Source organism: Anolis carolinensis, chromosome 1 (assembly GCF_035594765.1).
Source record: "Anolis carolinensis isolate JA03-04 chromosome 1, rAnoCar3.1.pri, whole genome shotgun sequence".
Classification (NCBI taxonomy): domain Eukaryota; kingdom Metazoa; phylum Chordata; class Lepidosauria; order Squamata; family Dactyloidae; genus Anolis; species Anolis carolinensis.
In genome coordinates, this window is record NC_085841.1 from 40,588,878 (window position 1) to 40,611,977 (window position 23,100).

Genomic DNA, 23,100 nt, shown 5'->3' on the forward strand with positions numbered 1-23,100 from the left:
TAGACATATATAGATCAATGCATCTATATAGTATAGATGAGTGCATCTATACTGTTGAATTAATGCAGTGACACTCATTCAATGCTATGGAACCTTGGGAGTTGTAGTTTTATAAGGTCTTTAGCCTCCCCTGCCAAAGAGTGCTGGTGACAGATTATAAATCCCAGAATTTCAAAACATTCAGTCATGGCAGTTAAAGTATTGTCAAACTGCATTAATTTTACAGTGTAGATGCCCTTGATAATGGAGATTCAGGATCCCCAATCAATGAAGGTAGCTATGAAGATCAAATTTTTGAGCTCGCTTGGAAGCACAGGGTTAAAAAGCTATCACTGGCCCAAGATTACAGCTACTTTATGTGCCCCCCCCCAAAAAAAAATCATTGATGAATGAATCATGAAGTTGCACAATAATCATATCGCATACAAAGTTTTTAAAAACCTTCAACTGGCAGAATCTGCCAGCCAGCATGATCGCAAAAGGTAACTTTTCTGAACTCTGCTTGTGATGCCTCCTATGTAGTAGTCTGGCACAATGAATAGAACAATGCAGCTTTTAGACACCCTGCAGAACTAGGGAAAAGCCTGTGGTAGGCCTGGAGCTTTGCCAACAAATCATATATACCCTTGTAAATAAATCAACTGCATTACTAATACCTGTGCATAGCCTGAATTCAGTATTCCGGATTTAAAATTCAACATGCTATGCTTGCTTGACAGGGAATGCAATGAAGATCTTTTGTTCTGTCCTAATGCATTTCTCATTTTTGTAGTTTTGATCCCGTTCCTAGAGAAGGAAAAAGCGAATTCCCTCTGGCAGTGACAAAGGTATGTAGATCTGTAAAGAGTTTATGAAAACTTTGGCAATTAATTTATGAGTCTTGGAGCCAGCCATAGTTCATGCTTCTTATCCTGCAGTGAGCAACAGGCTCTCTACCCATGCCAGCAGACATTATTCTACATCTTCCAAGTTTCAGGCAGAGTTGAAGATTGAGCTTGGGTGAATCTTTACATCAGGGGTCCCCAAACTAAGGCCCGTGGGCCAGATGTGACCCTCCAAGGTCATTTACCTGGCCCCCACCCTCAGTTTTAGACTTAGGCTCGCCCAAAGTCTGAAATAACATGAAGGCACGCAACAACAACAATTCTAATTAACTTGACTATCTCATTGGCCAGAAGCAGGCCCACACTTCCCACTGAAATCCTGATAGGTTTATGTTGGTTAAAATTGTTTTTATTTTTAAATATTTTATTGTTCTTTCATTGTTGCTGCTTTTTTTTTTTTGCACTACATATAAGACATGTGCAGTGTTCATAGGAATTTGTTCATTTTTTTTCCGAATGATAATCCGACCTGAAGGATTGTGAACCGGCCCTCTGTTTAAAACGTTTGAGTAGCCTTGTTTTACATAAATGAAACAATTAGAAGTCTTTTCACACTACATAATTACAGCACTATAATTTATGTTAACTGCCATGGGAAAAAAACCAATAGAATTTTGGAATGTGTTATTTGGTGAGACTCTAGAGTTCTTTGGTAAATACTGTAATTCTAAATGCACCTCCTACAAATTTCACTGCCACTATGAACTGTGTTGGTTCTTGATCCGTTTCTGGGTCTTGATGCAAAGTAATCATTTAAACTTTTGAAGCTCTTTATGTTTGACACCAGGAACCCATTTGCACTACACTGTAATTACACTTTTTTATATGACTTCATCCTATAGAAAAGTGAGGTAGTATGACTTGGTACTAGAGCTCTCTGACAGAGAGGTCTATGTAATTTTCACTAAATTATAAATCCCAGAATTCCATCGAAACTGTAGCAGTTAAATTGGAATTCATGCAATAACAATGTACAGCACAAACCCTATATGCTTGGGGGAGGTATTCCTGAAATTACCATGGAAGCAGAATAACAGTAAATCCTAATGAAATGAATGATGCCCACTGGATATTACCATAGCTAGAGGACTGGGAAAGTTCCTAGAGATATATCTACTTCAGGGATTTTCTAGGTCCCCCAACAGGACTCCAACAGAAGCATGCCATAAAATTGCCCGGGGAACCTAAGAAATTCATAGAAGACCGTTTTTGTCATATGTAGGCAGATGAAACCATGGATATCAGTTCTGTTGGTACAAAGGTCATTCTGTAGTGTAGTGTAGTGTTTGCCATCACAGACATTGAGAACTTTCATTTGGGACCCTCCTGCAGAACTTTTTGGTATTCTTTTTGTGGTGTTTTGGAGAGACTCATCTAGAGCCTATTCTGATGTTAATTTAGTGCTAAATGAGCAACTATTTATTTTTCTGGGATTTTTGAACATCACATTTCAAATTAATTGATACCCCCAATACCTATAAACTATAATTACACCAGGCTTTGGAGGACAGTGAGTTGTGCAAGAAATGCATCTTAATGCTCTCTGGTATGGTAGAGCAGAACAATATTTTTGCCTAGGAATCTGTCCTGTATATTTACTCATTGACTGCAGTTGTTTCTGTCTTTCTGGGAAACTCACTGTGGGCCAGTGGCCAAAATAACCCAAGGACTCACACTGTGTCATGGAGCATTATTCTCAGTAGAACGTCTTTTACCAAACTGAAAGGGATTAGGACACTGTCTGAAAACTCTTCTCCTATATTAGCCACATCCCATCAATGGAAGCCCCCACATAGTTATTCTACACAAGTTTAAGGGTGTTGTGTTTGCATTTTGTTTGGGGATAGTAGTTTATTGTTTTCCGAGTATACTAGGGCATCAGTCCACTTATATAGCTCATTTGCAGATATACGATTACAGTACACCTACACTTTATAGTTTTAATTTCTTTTCTTCTTGGCTCTTTCCACCTTGATTTTGCTCCACAATCCTGGCACATTCTTCCTAGGATTGTCTGCCAATTGTACTCATCCTTGAGGTTTATGTTTAAATCACTGTTGAAGACTTGCTGTTCTAAGACATTGTAACATCACATTTCTCTTTCCCCCTTTCTCTGGAGCCTGAACATGCAAATGGTTTTGGTTAATCTCGAGTTTGGGTGTATGGGAATGCTGCTTATATTTGTCTATGTTAACAGAGGGCCACAGGGTAGAATTTAGAGAACTCAGATCATTAGGAAAGGATAATTGAGGATCAGATAAACAGGTTCTCTTCTATTACACTTCCTCTTCTTGCCAGTCTTTTGAGGATATGACTGTGTCTTTTTTCTTTTGTTTTTATATGTGCAAATGTTGCTGACTGCAAATTACAAGACACATCTGTGGGCCATGTGAATAATAATGTGTCTCTTGCTGACTGATTTTATTTGACTGGTTTTTATATGTGAATGTTTTCCTTTGATCCAGGATCTACACAAGTGGAATCAAGATAACTCCTACAAAACCATCTTCCTAAAATATGCTAATCAGGTATGTTGAAGATGGGGAAGAATTGTGTTTGTTGACAAAGCTAGTGAGACTGGGAAATAAAAGATTCCCATCTTGTTCTTAATCCAGGCTTCAGAAATGCAGATCTCAGATGCACATCTCAAAAACTCTATTGATTTGCCAGCCGCATATAACCAAGGGGCTCAGCTAGAATATAATAAATGATGCAGGGCTGATTGCTTGCAAGGAGAAAGGTGTTCCTTAAACAAGCAATTAGCAGTAACCCTTGGCTACAAGTATATGTGGCTATGTAGATCATATTTTACTCTGATCAGAATTACTTCCCGTTTGCCCTCGCTGCGTTTGGAAAGCAGGCATCAGTCAATGTTTGGGTAATTGATTCCCATTCTTTCTGAGCTGAGCTGCATGCATTCACAGGAGATGCTCTTAATGGCTTAATAAACTGTTATAAAGGACTCCTTGACTTAGTCAAGAGAAAAATTGCTGCCAAAAGCCTATGCACAATAGACCTCTCACAGCTAATAGTTATATCAACGCATAAAAGGTGAAAATGACACTGCCTACTGCGAATAATGTGCAAGGTTTGTTTCTGAGAGTACTAAGGGCAAGGAAGGAAGATTTGACATGGCTCATGAGTCTGGCAGCTCAAGTTGTAGGGGAAGCATGCCAGGTTTTCAGTTCTTCCTTACACCTCGATGTTATGGCAGCGAAACAGAGGCGCAACGCAGCTGCTCCCACTCCAGTGGTCCTGTTTGAGCATGCCAGAAGACTTGTCACACTGGCATCCTTCCTTTCCCTAGTAGCACCTTGGAAACTGCTGATAGTTACAATAGAAGGGAAAGTAAAGCAAATTTCAACTTGATTTTGGGAGATGTCGTAAGAATGATTTCATCAGTGTGTCAAAAAGGTCTGATTACATGAAAGATCCGTCCTTAAAATATCTGCAAAAATTGGTTGTTCATATTCAAATAACATCATACGGATAGTAGGCTTGCTCAAATAATTCGATTTTCCCGTTACCCGTTATTAATTCGTTATTTTCGGGTTTTTTGAAGCAATATCGAACCTTGGTTGTCCACACGTCTGGATATCACGGTTTCGAATCGCGAGAGGCCGTTTTTTCTAATTTCTTCGGTTTTTTTTCCCGAGGAGGAGGAGGAAGACGGAGGGGGGAAATGGCCGCCGCCGCCGCCGCCTCTCCTCAGCTCAGTGCATTAATTAATTGGGCCTTAATGAGCCCCCTTCCAAGCCAAACCCACCAGAGAAACACCCTCAATGCAAACCTTGCAACGTCCTTCTCTCCTTCTTGGACACAAAGGCAAAGGGAGGAGGCACTTCGGGTTCCCAAGCGACCTGAAAAGAGCCATAGAGAAAGGGAGAGCCAGTGCGCATGCTCCACCCTCCAAGGCACACAAGGGGGGAGTTCGCATGGGAGCCGGAAGTGTTGGGGCCTCCGTCCCTCCCTTGCTTTTCCTCTTTGGTCTCCCTATCTTGAACACAGAACACGCATGAAAAAAAACACACCATAATTTCACAATATATAGTTTAAATAACAAAAGGAAGAGGAAGGAAGAGGCCCGGGATGCGAGGGGGTGTGGGCCAGGCCCGTCCTCGGCTGCTCCCAGGGGCCCAGATTCGCACCCTCCCTCCCCCCAATACAGGTCTCCAGTCCATACCACGCTACATGAACTTGAATGGATACTGTGGTTGTGTTGTCGAAAGCTTTCATGGCCGGGATCACACTGTTGTGGTATGTATTCCGGGCTCTATGGCCATGTGCCAGAAGCATTCTCTCCTGACGTTTCACCCACATCTGTGGCAGACATACAGGTTTTGACGTCTGTGCGAAGCTAGGCAAGTGGGGTTTATATATCTGTGGAAGGTCCAGGGTGGGAGAAAGAACTCTTGTCTGTGGGAGGCAAGTGTGAATGTTGCAATTGATCACCTTGATTAGCATTGAATAGCCTTGCAGCTTCAAAGCCTGGCTGCTTCCTACCTGGGGGAATCCTTTGTTGGGAGGTATTAGCTGGCCCTGATTGTTTCCTGTCTGGAATTCCCATTTTCTGGGTGTTTCTGGGAAGGTAATGGCACTCCATGTAGTCATGCCGGCCACATGACCTTGGAGGTGTCTATGGACAACACTGGCTCTTGGGCTTAGAAATGGAGATGAGCACCAACCCCCAGAGTCAGACATGACTGAACTTAACGTCAAGGGATACCTTTACCTTTACCTACACACACACACACACACACACACACAAAAGCAGGGACCACAATATATATCACACACACACCAATTTAACAAAGTTTCAGCCACAAAAACAAAGTTTCTGAAGTAGAACAATGACTTTCACAGTAAAGACAACCCAATTTAACAGGAAATAAGACTTTCAAACCAGGAACAGATTTCTGCAATTATTAAAAAATGGTTTATTATAAAAGCTATGAAAATTCGCCAAAAATCAGAGGATAAGGGAAACGTTCCACATTTTGGTGAGCTATCAGTGTTAAATGTGTTCTACCACTGTACCAAGTTTGAAGAAGATCACTCAAAAAATGAGGGCGGGAGAGCCCCCTAAGTCCCCCCCCTTCGGGCTGTTTTTGGGCCACCGCGCATGCGCGTCCGCCATTAACGAATTAATTTAGAAAATAACGAATTTTCGTTAATTTCGAAAAATTTTGGGGGCCAAATTCGTTATTAGCAACAAAAACGAAAAACTGCCCCCTCTAGTTTTGAAACGAGTTTAGAATCAAATTTTTCATGGATCGATCAAGCCTAACGGATAGCTATAGTCAGTGTCTGAAATGTGATGGACATGGGAATTCTGACTATCCCTAACAAATTTTATTCTATCTGATGGGGCTTCTCTGTGAGTGTACAAAGATTTTATGTAGAAATGCATGGGCTGTATTAAGGGGATGATTCCCATTAAAAGCACTATTCACAATCACATTCACAGGTGCATTGCAGAAGCATATTGAGCATTCACAAAGATAGCCACTTCTGCTCTGAATCTCTTCAATAAATGTCTAATATTCAGTGTGATGTAAGAAAAATCTATGTTCTCTTGAATACTGACTGATATGGAAAGAGTTTTTCTACTGCTGCTGCCTTGCCCATCATCCACTCTTCTCACTTATGAAAAGACATAATGCAGCACAACCCTTAAACAAAGCATTCCACTAACAACACTCAGTTTCCCCTTTGTCTTTTCCGGATGACGTCTGATATTCCATGCCTAATGTTTGGCTTTTCCTTCACTTTCTTGGGTGCCCCCAGTACTTTTTGTCCTTTCTCAAACCTCAGAACTCCCCCAAGCATACTGAAGCCTCATTCTTTTTAGCTCTACAACTGTTGCATCAGGTTTGGGCCACCAGACTTCAAATTCCAGAACCCAAGACAGCAGGATCAGTTTTCAGGGCTTCTGGACATGGAAGTCGAAAACATTAGTGACTTAGGGTGTATATCAAATTCATATATGATCAGAGATTCACATGACTTTTTCTTCACATCATTTTGCTTGATATGATCATTTATTCTCTCCAGAGGTAGCGATCTCCCTCAATCAGGCAGCATATGAGTGTTTCCCCTCCCCTCTTCTGCAAAGTAACTCATGACTGAATTGGAACATCACTGCCAAACACTTTAGTGTTAGCTAAAAAAGCCAGACCCTAATTTAACATAAGTCAGAAGAATAAATATAATAAAGTCATCTGTGTGTGTATCAGTCCTGAATCAATCAAGATGAAACACGTTCAAGGCATGTATTTTCAGGTCATTTGTGAGCAGATCTTGTATGTTCTCTAACAGAGCTCATTCCTCGATGCTTCACAGTTACAAAGAATTCTCAATGAAGTACTCCTGAAAGGTAAAACTATTTTCTTTATATTAAACTTGCCAGTAGAGTATGCCATGGACAATTCCTTGGAAGAAGAGCGCTTTGTCAGGTTGCAGCTTCACTTGCAGCTTCCATCCTGCTCTACTATTCGTGACTTGGGAAGAAGCTCAAGAGATCATACGCTTCTTTAGGGTTCCAGTGTCATCTGGCTTTGGTGATTCTGTTTCCTCAATTAAAAAGAAGCCTAAACATGAAGACATGTCAGTGATCTAGAGACTATGGGCATTTCTTACACCTTTTAAATAGAGAATAAAATAACAGATCCATGTTTTGAATAGGTCAGTCAGTGAATTCACCTACTCCTAGTTATCAGGGTTGCTGTGGGATACAGAGCCACTCTACACATGCCAGTGGTAGGCCTGTTGTTAAAGACAGATATGTCACTAACCAGATGGTGGAGATTCCATGCAAAGCATACACAGAAAGGAAGCACCAGACCCACCAATACCTGACATATTCCTCTCACTAGCAAGCTGGTTTCTCAGTTGACCTGTCTCCCAGTAAAGGATCCCAGCTGAGAAAAAAGCTGTCTTTCAGGGAGATACGGTGGGGTTTTATACATGAGTGTTATTTGGTGGTGTTGTGCCTTTTAGTGTACCAGTATGGTCTAAGCCTCATGTTTGAAAAAGCAGCTGATATACATAGTAAGGCATGGGAGTAGAAAGGGTGGCCTGTGAACCACAGGAGGGCTCAGAGTATTTAACACCCTGAAATTTTGAAAGGAACATAAAAACTCTGGGTATTTTAGATTCATCTGATCTTCCTTATAACTACTTCTTTTAAAGGCATTTGGGGACAACATTTTGGAAAATACCATTTCTTTACCAGAGTGGGAAAGGCGAGGACACTTCTAAACATGATGGAAATGTCCTTCACATCCCTAAAAGTTTTTTGGGTCATCGGAAGCATCTGTTGCCCGTAAACTGTATTTTGTTCACCCCCTTTTGAAGGAATCAGGAGATAATGAGTTCATTTTAATGAAAATTTTTCTGGCCTTGAAAAAAGATTGCAAAAGTGGCATTATATTGTCAGATTCCTGGTTTGAAAGGAAATGTTTTATCCTTGCCCACCTTTTTAGTGTTGCTATACATTGCTTTTCTGATTTATCCATTTATAGATCTAATGGCCAGTCTGGGAAGCGGAAATAGATTCAGCTTCGATTCAAGCAAAAGCCTTTTAGCTCTGATGGATGTATCTTTTCAACAAATGCAATAAACTTTGCTTAGGCTGACCTGCCTCACATTGAGTTATGACTGGGCTGAGGTTTCCATTGCAAAAGCCCTGTGAGTAAATATTTGCCATAAGATCAGCCCTCCACTTAGGCTAGGAATCTATAAATTATCATATTCTTCCCACCGAGATACTTTCTTTCTGTTAGATGTCAGATGGAAAGTGGAAGGTGATTGTAATAACCCCCTCCTGCAGACTTCTTGCTTCTAGAACCTACCTACAGTGCATAATATATTCCCTTCAACTGCCTCATCCAAAAAACCTTCATATTGCTCTGAAATCTTAAAGCTATGAACACAGTTTGTCACCAGACCGATTTTTGACCTACCTCTCCTGATTTGAAACATTTTGGAACAAAGAAAAAGTTTGAGCAACATATACTTGTTCCCCTTCCCCCCATGATTCTTGGTTTTATTCTAGACTTGAAAGGCAGAATCCAAAGTGCTGCATTCTGTCCAAAATAAATTCAGCACCTTGAATAACTCCTTTAGGGTTAAAATAAAATTCAGACGACATTGTCTGTACCTCTGACATGGCAACCAATAGCCATTTCTCAGCTCTGCCCTGTCTTCCCTCAAATGACAGAATCAGATATTTCTGGTTAATGTGTTTAAGGGCTATCAAATCAAAACTGATTTAAAACTTGACCACATAGACAGATCAATGCTAACGGAAGGCTTTCGCTAGACGAATTTGGAGAACTTTGGAGGGAGCTCAATATATATAAGGTATGGATGAGATTTATAAACCTGAAGTCTTTTGTCACATTTTGTCCTCAGAGCTTCGACGTTTACTTGGGATTACATAGTTATGTTTAAGTAAGGCTAAACAACACAAGATACACCAAAAATACTAGGAGTTAATTAAAATGAATTATATTGCAAAAGAATTAATGTTATTTTTGTTAGGTTAATAATAATGTAACTTAGTTATTATGTAATTTCAGGAAAAGTAGCTACTATATATATCTTACTTATAGAACTAGTTACTTCCAAACTCTTGGTGTCAATTTATGCTTTGAAAGTCTTCTCATATTCTCAGATGGAAAATGAGTATTTTTCATTCTAAATATGTTAAGAGCAACCCCTTGAGTGATGAAGAAGTGCTCCCAAAGGCTTCACTTGTTTTAAAACTGTTGGCTCAAGTTTAAATATCTTCTAGGACATTTTTATAAAGGAAGATGAACAGAACTCTGGGTTCCTGAATGCCTCCAATCTGAAAAGAATAATCCAGGAAAGAGGTATGTGTTTTTTGAATAAATTTTTAGTTAAGGCACTTTAATTTTGAAATTTGATGATTTTTAAAAGAAATTATGTAAAACATACATTTCACAAGGGATTCCTCAATGTGTCAGAGTAGCTGCAATTAAAGAAATTACCCAGTAGCTAGTCTTCGGAAGGCAGAGAAATATAATAGATGTCTTAAGGATAAATTTATATATTCCACTTCTAACTGCATTGTATTTGCAGAGGTAAGTGTGTAAATAACTATCAGTTTCATTGTTATTGTTGTATTTCTCCTTGTTGGTATTCTTGTCTCATCACAGTTATGTATCATGTTGTGGTTTTTAGCTGTCCAATGGGTATTATTTTATTGTATATATTTTTCCTAATATATGTATTTTCCCATTTTGCTCACTGATTATAGTATATTTGCACAGATTTTCCCCATTGACTGGAATATGTGAATATATTTTTCAAACACAAGCATGTTAGTTTTTTTTTTTTTTCAAATGAACGCATGATTTTTGTAGAAGGGAAATGGCCACATGGCTGAGTAGTTTGAATGTTGGACTGTGATTCTGGAGGCCAGGGACTGAATCTCCACTTGGCAATGGAAATCCACTGATTGGCCTTGGGCAAGTCAGTTTGTCAGCCACAAAAACACACATTCTAAAACATTGTTTCTTAAACTGTGGGTCCCAAAAGGGGTCTCCTCAACTCAAAAAAATTGGCAACAGTAAATCTGTTAGCAACAATATGCAATGAACTCTCCAGAAAATGCTTCATTTGTACTTCATAAAAAGGGGAGATCAGCCCATTTAGTAAGCCTTGCAAATGACATGAAGGTTGGGTTGCTGACCTGAACCCAAGAAGAGCACGGATGAGCTCCCTCTGTCAGCTCCAGCTCCTAATGTTTGATTTGATTTTATGTACCTATATACTGGGTATCATTTAAAAATTACTTCAATGGAATAGGGTCATGAGTGGGAAAAGAAAACTGCACAACATATTCACCTTAGAGTCTCCATAAATTAAAAATCATTTGAAGGCACACAACAGGAGCCAGATAAGAAACAGCATTGGAACAATGCCCTCAAAATCTGCTCCCTCAAGTGAAATTGTCCTTCATCCCACTACCCCCCAAAGAGAGAGAGGGAGAAAGAGTGTAAGCAAAATAACCAAGGGAATGCTAACTTGGAAAATACAAGACTTCTAATTGCGAAAGATTTTCAGTGTTTTGTCCCCTTCGGTGTAAGAAATTTGAGTGAAAAAATGAGGGCCAGAATTCTTAATCTGAAGCTCCTCATTTTGCTCCCCTCCAGTAGCTACACACCCTTTTAAAGGTTTGGAAAAGGTATGGATAGCCAAGTCAAGTTGTGTTTCCTCTCATTGTGAGTTTAGTGAAGCATGAAATGGGTTCCCATTTCCCTATGAAAATATTCACCAAATTTCCTTTTTAAATCCCTTCATAAAGTTTAGGATAAAACTCCTTTAGGTTTACCCTGACACCTGGTGATTGCCTTTGGAAATGCAACTGAGTTCTCTGCTATTCATTGATCTGCTCAGCTTTCCTAGTAACTAAGTTCTGATTGAATTGTGCCAACTCAATCCTTCTGTGGTTGCATTTTAAACGTAATCCCTCAAATAGCTACCAGGCAATAATGCTGCCTTTAAGATGAGCTTTTACATGTCAACATAGCTCTTTGAGAAGTCTTATCTGCATGCTTATTAATTTTCTTCTTCGCCATGGGAAGTCAAAAAGAATGCGTAATCAGATGACAGCCACAAAACTTGGTGAGGTTGTATGGGGAGAAAAAAAAAGGAAATTCGACAAGAGTTTTGGAAGTTATTAAGATTATAATTTGGAGGATGAGTGGGGAAGGGGAGAGCAGCAGGGGTTTGAATGTTGCTTTGTTGAATTCATCATTAATGTGCTTCATAAAATAACGTCAGAGAGATATTGTGATAATCAACCCAATAATGTGTAGCATAGTGAACATAGCTGTGCACCATTCTGTCCTTAAACACAAACAGCAAATAATATAGGGAATTAGCTGAAGATATAAATATGACATCATCGTCTTTCTCCTGAACAGCAGAATTTTAAGAGAAAATGTAAATCTCCTTAAGATTCCCTTCATCTCCTCTACTAGGCCCCTTTAACCCCAATCTGACAGAAACACTGCATCTAATTACTGATGTTAGATTCAAATGAATTGCAAATATTTGTTGCCAGGCTCATGTAGGCTTTTCTTGATGGAATACGTACCCTAGTTGCACTCATTATTTTCAATAATCATCATTTGCACAGTTCACACCACAAAGCTATTGAACATGAAGTTTCTAGCTAGCTATTGTGGTTTATAGTGCTGGCACCTGCTGCTGTCTTCGGTCACTTGTGTGATGCAGCAGCTAAGGGTCCTTCTACACATGCTCTAAAATGTGGAAGAAACCAGGATAAAAGGAATGTGTGTGTGGTTAAATGACATTTTACAAAAATGTGCGCTGATTTGGATTAACAGCTAAAAAGGTGTGCTTCAAACATGATTTTTACTGGAAAATGTACATATTCATGTGACTGTATGTTGCACTAGGGCCCTGAAGCCTCTTTTCACCACAAACCACACACTGTCTGGGTAATCCAATAAGTAAAAGTTTATTAAAAGCAGAGTATATATAAAAAAGCAAGCAAATTTTAAAAAAAGGGAATCAAAGTTCAAAAGGGTATATCCATAGATACTGAAAGTCTAAAGATATATCCAAAGAAAGTCTCCAAAGTTAAACCACAGAGATATCCAAAGACAAGGTAACATGGAGACAAGGCAGACAACCTATGCCAGACATGAACAAAAAGCAAGAACAATCTTAGAAACTTGAATACATGAATTCCAAGAACATAGGACCAAAATACCAAGAGCTGTTCACCTGAAGACAACGTTGTACCAGCAGGACCACTTTAAAAGGCCTCAATCCCTCTCACGACAATTCTGACAGGTTCTCATGAGAACTAATAACACTTTCTCCAGTCTCGTGAGAACTGCCAGGAGCTCCAAAACAACTCTCTCTGGGCCACTTCTGTCTTCCTTTGGGCCCTCTGAATCTATCCCAGCACCCCCTTCCTCATCTTCTGAGCACTCAGAATCTGACCAGGCTACAAACTGTATATCCCTGCAGTCAAGGAAAAAGTCATTTTTTCCCCGTATACCCTGGTGTGAACTGTGTCAGTGCATGTGTGCCTTTTAAAATCCTGAAACAGCTGATTTGGGCTGTAAAGATATGGAACCTGGGAGTAAGCTCATTGAAATCATTAAATTCTCCCAGTAAGCCTTCACTTTAAAGATGTGCTACTTTTATTACAGGTGATCGTATAAAAAAAAGTCTGGGTCATTTCATAAATGAAGTTGATATGTGGCTTGATCTATTCTCTGAACATTTTTAGACAGTATCATTCTAATGATCATCTCCTTTGCCTTTTCCTGTTTTCTAGGCCTGTCGGTCAGTGAAAAACTTCTTGGACTGATGACTGTACGATATGGGGATGCTACCATGAGGATGAACTATCCTGGTTTTGTGTGTTGTATGATTCGTCTGGAGACCATGGAAAGTAAGCCACAAATTTGTGAATACTTTTTAATACACATACTCACAAACACATATATGGGCAATTAAAAAGCAAACCAACAGCACTTTCCCCAAATTTGCGGGTCATTACAAAACTGAAAAAGTAAAAACTTTATATATGTTTTAGTGATGCTTGTTAATCAGTTCTCCTTCATTCTGGCTTGTAACGTGTATTAGAAGATCCCAAATTATGAACAGAAATGCTCATGATTGCACCACATCATTCTAAACTCACCTGAAACCATTTTTCAACCAATTGTTAGGCTGTCTTTTTCAACAGATGGGAGAATCTCTTTTTTTAAGACAGCAGAAAGCACTTCTACTACTATTGAAGTGATGCAACAAATCCCTAAACCAGTGTCTGTCATCAGTAATGGACTGGATGAGGGCAAACAAATTGAAACTTAATCCAGACAAGACAGAGGTGCTGTTGGTCAGACGGAAAGCAGACCAGAGAGTAGAGACCCAACCTGTGCTGGATGGGGTTACACTCCCCCTGAAGACACAGGTTTGCAATTTGAGGGTCCTCCTGGAGGGCCTTTGCACAATTAAAACTTGTGTGCCAACTGTGCCCGTCCCTTGAGAAGCCAAATCTGGTCATGGTGGTACATGCCTTAGTTACTTTCCAAGTGGATTACTCTAACACGCTCTATGTGGGGCTGACGCTGAAGAGTGCTCAGAAACTTCAACTGGTCCAGAAAGCTGCAGCCAGGTTGCTAACTGGGGCTGGCTACAGGGAGAAGACAACCCCCCTCTTTCAGCAGCTTCACTGGGTGGCCAGTTTGTCTCTGGGCACAGTTCAGACTGCTGGTTATGATCTTTAAAGCCTTTAGACAGCTTAGGTTTCATTGTTCCAAGTATATTCCTGGAATAATTTGTACAAATATTTCCACAGCTAAAGAGATAAACCATTCTCTTTTTTTTTTTTTTTAAACCCTGGAACATGCTATATTGAAGGAAAATGTCAAGCTGTATGTGCTTCCATTATTCTCCTTTACCCTAGGATTTTTCTATCAACTGTGACAATGGCCTCTCTCCCTTTTTAAATCACGGGAACATTTTAAAGTTAATAAATTAAACTTCAGATCACAAAATAGCATTTGCATGATTTCTTCATCTGAGAGGTGCTAAAATTTTATACACTCCCACTTTAAATTATGCAAGTTTGATAAAGCAGCCTGCATAGTAAGAGCAAGAATAAAATGCCACTCTTTTAAAAGCTGATGGAAATAAGTATTCATGCTTCCAAATCTGTCTGCAATAAGCACTAAAAGCCCACTAGTATCTTTCAATTATTATTTTATTGAATGTTTTAAATGTATTATGCACTTCTCCAGATACTTAAAAGTACTGCCCATGGGGTTTTCTTAAAACCCACTGAGATAAATGGAAATCAAGGGCAGCTCACCAATAATGGAGATTGAAAAGAGAGAGTAAAATAAATAAATAAATAGGCCCATAAAACCATCACTTATGCTCCTTGAATAATTACTAGGGTTGGGCAAAAAATTTGAATCCTTCTGATGTCGTATCCAATTTGTATGTTTTGTCACTTTTGAACTGTGTTTAGAAAAAGGTTATCCTGTCGTATGTATCCCACGATATCGAACCCTTGATTGCCAATTTTTCGAATGGTGTCGAATGTTTTGGAGGGGGCAAGCATTTGCAAAGGGCTCCTGGACTACTTGACTGCTTATGGGGCGCTTTAATCCGCTTTGCAGAACGAGCGGGGAGAGGTCTGGGTGTGCTGGAGTGCTTGGCTGCTTGCAATGGGGCGCTTTAATCCACTTTGGAGAACGAGCGGGGAGAGGTCTGGGTGTGCTGGAGTGCTTGGCTGCTTGCAATGGGGCGCTTTAATCCGCTTTGCAGAACGAGCGGGGAGAGGTCTGGGTGTGCTGGAGTGCTTGGCTGCTTGCAATGGGCCGCTTTAATCCGCTTTGGAGAACGAGCGGGGAGAGGTCTGGGTGTGCTGGAGTGCTTGGCTGCTTGCTATTGGGGCGCTTTAAACCTATATCCCAGGATCTAGTTTCAGATTATCTGATTTAAACTGGATTATATGAGTTCTCTCTGCAGATAATCTGGGATAAGAAGAAAAGTGATGGATCTGGACCAAGCTTGGCACACACCAGCTGTGAATCCTAGGGGGGTTTTGGATGGTTGACCCAAGACTTTTGGGAATTGTAGTTCAGCCATACATTTTCTCATGGGAGCATTCATAAAAAAAAAGAGAGAGAGAGAGACCATGGTGTAATGTAGTGCAGGGGTTCATAGTCCCTCAGACTGTTGAGGGGCCAGACTGTGGTGAAATAGTCAAAAATTAGGATTGTTGTTGTGTGCCTTCAAGTCATTTCAGACTTAAGTCAACCCTAAGTGTAAAGTTTAGGACAGGGGCCAGGTCAATGGCATTGGAGGGCCGCATCTGGCCAACGGCCCTTAGTTTGGGGACTCCTGGTGTAGTGCATTATGGTTTCCTGAGTCCACCAATTTAACAAAGTTTCAGCAACAAAAACAAAGTTTCTGAAGTAGAACAATGACTTTCAAAGTAAAGACAACCCAATGAAACAGGAAATAAGACTTCCAAACCAGGAACAGATTTCTGCAATTATTATAAAATGGTTTATTATAAAAGCTATAAAAATTCGCCAAAAATCAGAGGATAATGGAAATGTTCTGAATTTTTGTGAGCTATCAGTGTTAAATGTGTTCTACCACTGTACCAAGTTTGAAGAAGATAGCTCAAAAATGAGGGCGGGAGAGACCTGCAAAGTCTCCCCCCCCCCGCTGTTTTTTTTTGCCACTGCGCATGCGCGTCCGCCATTAACGAATTACTTTTGAAATTAACGAATTTTCGTTAAATTTTGAAATTTTTGAGGGGCAAAATTCGGAAATGACATCAGAAACGAAACGCTAGCGCCCCCTACTTTTGAAGCGAGTTTAGAATCAATTTTTTCATGGATCGCTCAAGCCTAATAATTACCCCATTAAATAGTGGAATACTCTGTGGTGGTCTCCTTCTCTGGAGGTTTTTAAGCAAAGGTCCAATTGATATCTGCCAGGAATGATTTGATTGTGTGTTCCTGCATGGCAGGGGGCTGGACTGGGTGGTCCTTGGGGTCTCTTCCAAGTCTATGATTCCATGATGTTCAGAAGCCCTTGCTGAAATTATCCTTCTACAGGAGGATAAGGGCAAAGAATACGCATATTTTCTCATGTCTGATTACTATTAAATATGATTAAACAACATGCAAAAGATAAAAAAATAAGGCACAGTTCCTATGCGGCAATTACATATCAAGAGCCTGCTTAAATAGAATGGTCTTTGATGGCCCATAAAAATGCCCAGTGAGGGAGCCAGCCTAGTTCCCTGTGGAAGGGAATCTCAGTGGATGGATCATTATTTGAATAGGAATGAGTGACTTCAAATGGTCCATGGACCAATATTTCACCCCCAAGGTTCACTGAAGGCCACACCTGACCTATAAATACTTGTATGCAAGGAAATAGAGGGAAGTGTTGTTCCCCCTCTCCATTTTAAAGCCTTTACTGGTACATTTTGCTCAGCCATTGTTTAAACTAGTGGCTCCCAGCCTTTGGGCCCCAGGTGTTTTGGACTTCAGCTTCCACAGTTCGTAACAGCTGGTAAGCTGACTGGGATTTCTGGGAGTTGAAGTCCAAAACATCTGGAGGCCCAAAGGTTGGGAACCACTGGTTGAAACAATGATCTAATTCAGTGGTTCTCAAACTGGGGGTCCCCAGATGTTTGACCTTCAACTCTGAGAAATCCTAATAGGCTTATTGTGGCTTATTCCATTCAACTCTAGTTTAGACAAACTAGTTTCCAGTGTGAAATCATTTAGTTTCAATTGCAAACTGTGGTTATTTTAAACTAGGAATCAAATTAAGTCTCATGCATGCACCATATGAAAGACGAGAGTGAGCTCATGATCTCAAGGGTTGATTTAGTATCTAGATCCACTGTTGTGATTTCATGTTATATCCAAATCAAATCAATCTCTTAAGTGAATCCTTTTTTCTTGTGCAATGCCTATATTTTTCAATGGTATTTGCACAGGATGTAGGGTTGAATTCCATACCAACATGATATATTTAACCTTTTGTTCTTTCAGACTGCATGGTGGCTATTCATTAGGCCCTTCCTGAATTCAACGGGACTCTCTTCCCACTGTGATTGCTCTTTATCTGTTCTTTGCATCATTTGGTTGTAAAACCTTAGTGTATGGAATTTAAGTTTTGCACTTTTTAAACTTTAGAATTGCCCCCCCCCCATATATTAGTGACCGTATGTAGCAATAAATAGAAGAAAAGCTTCCATAGTACTTTATAGCATTCTTCCTTTTTCTGTAGTTTTATGAACTCCTCTTTTCTATTTCTCATAAAATGAAGCTTTATTTTGTCATCTGCAGAAGTATTTCACAATTTATCTAAAGATGGGAGAGAAATCTGTTTTACTGAAGATGAGGTGAGTGGAGCTTATTACCATTTAGGTCTTTTTTTGCATTTCTACATAGTTTCGTTTTATCAATAGAACTAAAATGTCATTCCCTTTCATAAGTGACTAAAGCATCACATACATACATCATATGTATGATGCTTTAGTCACATATGAGAGGGAATGACATTTTAGTTCTATTGATTTTATCTATCTATCTATCTATCTATCTATCTATCTATCTATCTATCTATCTATCTCACGGTTCACAAAATCTGAGCTCTGTGCTTTTCCTAGCCTCCCTACAGGGTCAAAGAGAATTTCTTCTCATTTAAAATAATAATTAAAAATTGCTCTAATTCACAAACAGAAGAGATAGATAGCTGCTGATACTGGAGACTGTTTTGTTTTTTGACAGAAGACTATACAGTACCAGGTTAGATGGTTACAGTATTTTGCATTGCTATTCCATCACAAGGCCATGGGATCATATATGGGATTATAGGATTTATATGGAGAGCAGCAAAGTATTTTGGACTACAGCTGCCCAGAGTCCCGCAGTCAACCTGGCTATTGGCTATACTGTCTGCAGGATTCTGGGCATTGTAGTTTCAAAAAGTGAGTTTCCTCTGTTTTGCTCCTGTGTGATTGTTTTGGACAAAACAGTCTTACATGCTCTGTAGAGAAAAGTCACGGGCTTCACTAATGTTTACTCTATGGCCTTGGGAAAAGTCACAGGCTATTGAACTAAAGCTAGAGAGTGGCTCAGCTGTCGCTGCACTACCTGATTCAATCTACTTCCATTACTTTACAAATGCATTGAACCAAAAGTACATTTAGGGCGCCATTTGATAAACCAAGCCCCGGTGTGCAGCTGCCTGACATTTTGGTCTCTGCAATGGACCTGAGGAGTTTTACATTGGTCGTAAACAGTTTCTTATCCAAGACAGAGATTTATTTGCTGCAATAAACCTCAGGGAATTTAACTGACACCTGTGGTCCTCTTCCAAGAAACACTACTCTGCCTTGCAAAAATACCTCTCTGCTGCTTCCAGAGCTTCCAGATCCAGCTTATTCTGGGACAGCTAAAATATCAAAGGGTCCCATGAAAGATTTAGTCAGTTGGTAATTGGATGACACTTTGTGAGAAAACTTGACTGTAAATGTGGATTGTCCAAAGAATTTATAGCAATGGTTTCAAACTGATTGTTAATCCTGACTACAGTAGGCCCAGTGAATTAATGGGAATTGGAAAATCAATATTTATTCCCCGATTCAGTACATTTACTATAGTTGGGAATTACAATTCGAAGAAACCCATCAGTATAAAGTGACAAATCACTTCTTCGTTCAATTGTGTGATATACTGTCTTGGAATGTGGTGGAGGTTTTTAAACAGAGTACCTCGATTCTATGTTCTTGTGTGGCAGAATGGGGTTGGACTGAATGGCCTTGGTAGTTTTCTAACTCCGTAATTCTGTGATTCTCACAAGCTCTTGTTGTAACTATCCTTCCACAGGAGAATACGAGCAAAGGCATTATATTTTTCTAAGGCGCTCTGATTACTATTTCATAGGAGCAGCAAGGGCAGCCTTCCAGATTGTTTCTGGACTGCAACTCCCATGATCTCTTTCCATTGACTACACATATTTAGGATATAGAGAGCTGCAGCCCAACAAAATTTAGAAACATACAGTTGCCACCACTACACAAGAACATTTTCAAATCTGGAAATGTACTGTGTCCAGTTTTGTTTTGTTTTTTAATGTATTTTTGACCAAGTGACCAACAATACCAACTGTATCTGCTCTATTGAAGAGTGCTACATGGATGAGAAAACTGTTGGGTGGATTAACACATTGACGCTAAACAAGTCAGGAGAAGAAGCAGAGATTAGTGTGTTTGCTCTGCACTCCATCACTATTTTGCCCACCTTCCAATAATAAAAAAAAGTAAGGCCTAAGGGCTAATCAATAAATTGACTGATTGAATTCTCATGTTATTGTGAGATTGTGAGAGTAGTCATCCCAAAGAGGGTTTTTTTAGTCTATAAGAGAGTAACTTTATGAAGAGAAAAGTCAGAACTTGGTCTTTTGATATTCTTGGAGGCTCTCCCAGTGCTTTAGAATCCCCACAATTAACAGGTTTGGGGTATGAGAACATTTCCAACACCATCTGTGTGTAGTAGATGATATTGTTCCATATCAAAGTGTAATTTGAAAGAGAGTGAGATACACAGCTAGGCAGCCATATATACTGAATATATTTTGTGCTGATTTTCCAAAAGCATTTATTTATTTTTCTCATTCTTCTCTCTGCCTGCATTTCTTCTAGTGGGTGACTATGATCATGTATTGCTGATCAAGTGATATGCCTCTATAAGCGCAGGTAAGAATTTACCCAAATGTTACTGTGGCAAGAGTGGGGGGGCATCACTATAATTTCTCTTTTGCTTTCAAGCAAGCTAGCCACTTCTGTGCTTAAAAGGAAGGCCATGGCTCCAACAGTCAAACTTGTAACACCCGTTTTCATTTCCACATGTTCTTGAACTAGCCATCTCTACTACTTTAGAAAGTCAACAATCAATTTGATCAGATCCCATGCAGAAAGGCATCAGCTTTCCATGATGGCCGGATTGAGGGGAGATTGAGATGCTACTGCCTGATCCCACCTCAGACAGACCTTTGCTAAAGAACCAGACTAAATAGGTTACACAGCTACTGGGGAAGTATGACTTTGGCAGGGGATCTCTCACAGACAATGGCAGTGGCACCATAGCCAATGCTTAGGAAGCATGGTACGCTTCTTTCACCATGAAAACCTATGATGAGACAATCTGAAATGGAATAGCTGGGAGGGGAACAAATCATCCCCTTGATTAAAGAGCTGAAAGGCAAGAGTCTAGTCTGCCTTAGAAGAACCTAAAAGAAGAACGGGCCCTCATCTACTCTCGCCACTGTGGCACTGCTTCTGCTTTTTTGAATGCCCTGGATGGGGAATGGTAGCAGCAACAGTGAGAGGCAGCTGGCCCTCCAAGGCAGCACTGGTGCTTTCCTCTTCCTGGGGAAGGACCCTTGACTTATCCATGGGTCATATCAAAAATCCATAGTTTGGCTCCAAAACCTGCCCTTGACTTATACATGAGGTCAAGGTACACATGAGTTTATATAAAGGTAAAAGGTAAGTCCAGTCGTGACCGACTCTGGGGGTTATTGCTCAACTCCATTTCTAAGCCAAAGAGCCGGCGTTGTCCGTAGACACCTCCAAGGTCATGTGGATGGCATGACTGCATGGAGCGTCGTTACCTTCCCACTGGAGTGGTACCTATTGATCTACTCACATTGGCATGTTTTCGAACTGCTAGGTTGGCAGGAGCTGGGGCTAATAGCGGGCGCTCATTCCGCTCCCGGGATTTGAACCTGGGACCTTTCGGTCTGCAAGTTCAGCAGCTCAGCGCTTTAACACACTGCGCCACCACCAGGGGTAGTTTATACCCCTGAATTTATATGGTAGATGCAAATTGAGCACATCATCTTCTGTGGTCAACTGGGATCATTCAGAAATCTCTGCAGCTGATGTGATTGTGTTATGTTCTTCTCTCTCTATAAGGCATCAAATGCTCATTTGCAATATCATCAGTACATTGGAGAGAGGGCAGCTTGATCAATGTGGAGGGAGGGAGGGAGGTAGTACCAACCTCTACATCAGGAACAAAAAGCAACATTAGCAAGTGTAAAATTAACATATTCTTTTGTATGCCGTTAACAGGATGCCAGCCTCTGAGTGACACAGGAAAATGGATAAATGAAAGAAGAGCTAAAAAGATGTTGTCATATGAATTGATTTATTTATATGACTCCTCCTGCTTTAAAGTCATTTAAAGCTGTGAAATCTTCAGAAGATTTAGAGACATTGAAGAGGAGCTACAATTCATACAATTGCTATAGGAAAATAAATGGATGGAAATGCAATCATTTTTAAAATCAGTCATACAACTTGTTTTATTTTTGCAGCAGTCCAAACTGAAGATTAGGAAGAAACTGAGTACTTGTTTGTACTTTTTTAAAAAAAAAATGACACAAGGGTGAAGAATGAAAACAAAACTGAAACATTCTTTCAAGTATTATTGTTTCTTAAGAAGGATCATATGTCTTCTGCTAGAAGTTAAATGATTCTTTTACTGCAGAACCCTGTTAGAGTTATTAAAGGGCTTTTGATATATTAATAAATTTTATAAAACATATGGGCAAATAGTGGTATGAATTGAATCTTTTTTCCTCCTTCTGGGTGAGATTTAAGCATTCAGGTGGCTTGAAAAATCCTGTTGAGTTGTTCAAGGTGGAATTTATTTATTTATTTATTACAACATTTATATCCCGCCCTTCTCACCCGAGAGGAATGCAAACATAGAGACCTGGAAAATAAAATGCAGAGAGACATACATGAGATACACACATAAAGCCAATGATAAAACCTGAGGGAAAATATTTTTTTCCATTTCAGTCACTGAAAGTGTTTAAAGCCATTCCAACCATAGTTCCCCATAGATTATGCTATCATATGGTGTAATTCTATTCACGTGTATTAACAGGGGCGGCCTTAGGTATAAGTGAGCTACACTTTTGCTGGTGGTGCCTATCCTTTACGGGCGCTGTTGAGCCATACCCAGTTCAGTGCCGAGAGAGAGAAAGAGAGAGAAAGAGAGAGAGAGGCGGGCAAACAAAAGTTTACCTCTTTGGCTCAGAGCCACCTCTGCCTCCAACTAAATCCCCAATCAGATGCTCAAGAGCGAGAGCAGCACCCCAAACATGGGAGAGAGTCTCTTGCTGCTGCTGCCTTTGCCTTTGTTCCTGCGGCAGCACCCAGTTCCTCCCGCTTCCCTTCTTTGACTCCCTCGAGCCCTGTGAGTGAGTCTGTGTGTCTCCCTCTTCCCCTGGCCGAGGCCCGCAGGTTCCTAACGCCCGCCCGCTCCTCCTCTTATTGCCAGTTTTTTAAAACTACTTTGGGTGTCTGGCGATTTCCGGGATATTTGAAAGGGACATTGTTTGATTTTTGGAAGTTAGGGTAGGTAATATATGTTACATGAGGCCCCTTCCATACTGCCCCTATATCCCAGGATTTGATTCCCTACACTGCCAGGTAATCTGTGATAAGAAGATAATCTGGGATCAGAACCTGGGAATTAGGGCAGTGTAGATCCAGCCTGAGTCCCTTTCCACACTACTGCTGTATCCCAAGATCTGATTCCAGATTATCTGATCTGAACTGGATTATATGAGTCCACAC

The 23,100-nt window shown here is 40.2% G+C and overlaps 1 protein-coding gene across 1 annotated transcript in view; it reads left to right on the forward strand.

The window, feature by feature from the left end:
- The window catches only part of capn13 (calpain 13), a 126,002-nt gene extending 117,584 nt beyond the window's left edge, over positions 1–8,418 (forward strand). The window contains exons 13-16 of the mRNA XM_062973057.1: positions 773–827; positions 3,350–3,412; positions 7,203–7,260; positions 8,408–8,418. The gene's annotated coding sequence lies outside the window, so the exon portion shown is untranslated. The remainder of the gene's footprint in view (positions 1–772; positions 828–3,349; positions 3,413–7,202; positions 7,261–8,407) is intronic.
- Positions 8,419–23,100: the final 14,682 nt, after the last annotated feature.